Source organism: Triticum aestivum, chromosome 3B (genome assembly GCF_018294505.1).
Source record: "Triticum aestivum cultivar Chinese Spring chromosome 3B, IWGSC CS RefSeq v2.1, whole genome shotgun sequence".
Lineage (NCBI taxonomy): Eukaryota > Viridiplantae > Streptophyta > Magnoliopsida > Poales > Poaceae > Triticum > Triticum aestivum.
In genome coordinates, this window is record NC_057801.1 from 569,403,513 (window position 1) to 569,405,520 (window position 2,008).

The window sequence follows — 2,008 nt, forward strand, 5'->3', positions numbered from 1 at the left end:
TTCATGTTTTGTGGAGTACTGTAGCACCGTACTCTCCGTGCGTTGTAGACCTAGTTCTGTTAACATTGATCTCACCTTTCATTCTCGACCGGACAATCGAAAAAGCGGTACTATGTTACTACATTACTGTTCATATAGTTGACATGCGCACAACATCATTTGTTATCGTCATATCTTACTACACTCACTACAAAAAAAGAAACATCCGTGACATTTTGGGCCGAACGAATTTTTTTTCCTGTCATACATATGACACTTCTATGACAATAACTGTGACAAAACCCGGTATCATCATAGATGTGGTGGGCTCCTACTTCTATGGCAAAAATCATGACAAAAAAGGGGCTTTTTATCCTGGGCGGGCCGAAGACGCAGCTGCATGACATTCTTTGGGCCATCCATGACGGAAAAAACCGTGGTAGAAGCGATGGGGAGGAAAATTTCAGGGAGTTCCCGATTACGGTGGGAGGTCGGGGGCCGAGCCATGCATGTTTCTCTCGTACACATACGCACGTGTGTGCGAGGCGTTGGCTCTAACTGAACCTGAGCGAGGCATTGGGCTCTAACTGAACCTGAGCGATTGCACTGCAGGCTACGCGTTACTGAACCCGAGCGATCGATTCCTTTGCTACTGCTGCTAACTGAAGCCGATCGATGCTGCCTCTCTGGATGAACAGTGAGCGTTGCGGGGGGGGGGGTGTTTGGATGAACAGTGAGCGGTGGGAGTGGATGAACAGGACCCATGTCATTGCCTCTGGATGAACAGGACCCCGTGGTGTGGAGGACTGGATGAACAGGATGACCCCGTGGAGGGCTGGATGAACAAAAGACGATGGAGGAGTGGATGAACAGTAGCCCGTGGAGGGGTGGTTGAACAGGAGCCCGTGGAGAGGGGTGGTTGAATAATAGCCGGTGGAGTAGCGCGCGGTGGAGGCTAGATGAATAGGAGCCCGTGGATGAACAGTCGCATGTGGAGGCTGGAGGAGGTCGACGGTGGATGAACAGTAGCCCGTGGAGGCTGGAGGAGGTCGACGGTGGAGATGAACAGTATCCCATGGAGTCCTGTTTTGCGGCACACCACACCCCTCCCGATGAATAGGACCCCCGTTTTGACCGTAGCACTCCAACACAAGTCCGTTTCGTCCGTTTTGCGGTATGCCACACCCCTCCCGATCAACAGGACGCCCGTTTCGACCGTAGGAGGTCTGTTTCCTCCGTTTTGCGGTACGCGACACCCCTCCCGATCAACAAGACCCCCGTTTCGACCGTAGGAGGTCCGTTTCCTCCGTTTTGCGGTACGTCACACCCCTCCCGATCAACAGGACCCCCGTTTCGACCGTAGGAGGTCTGTTTCCTCCGTTTTGCGGTACGCTAGACCCCTCCCGATGAATAGGATCCCGTTTCGAACGTGGCCGGTTGAACACAAGGCCGTTTCCTCCGTTCTGCGGTACACCAAGCCTCGTTTCCATCGCCTGTTCCATCCAAACCCTCCCGATCAACACGACGACGCATTCCGTTCTGACCCAGCCGGTTGGCTCCCCATGAACATGACGACGATGCTGTTTCTCCATTCTGACCCAACCATGTACACGAGCCCTGGCCGTACGTATATATGCGTGAGTAGGCATTCGAGACCCCGCCCGTATGTACACATACGTGGCCGTATTTTCTTTCTTGCGCACTGGCCGCTGTACGTATGTGTACATGCTACGTGCGCGCCTCTACTACGACACGAGCACACCTGTACTATGACACGTGCGCGCCTCTACATCCACCAGTATGTACGTACACGTTCGCGACCAGAATGACAACGCTACGTACGCTTCGACCAGGTGGGTCTCGACTGTCAAGCACTTCCTTGCGTGCGAAGATGTAGCTGGTGGGTCCCAGCAGTCAGGGGGGCGAATCATTTTTTCCGGACGCACTTCCTTGCGTGCGAAGATGTAGCTGGTGGGTCCCAGCAGTCAGGGGGGCGAATCATTTTTTTGCCCGGATGCACTACCTTGCG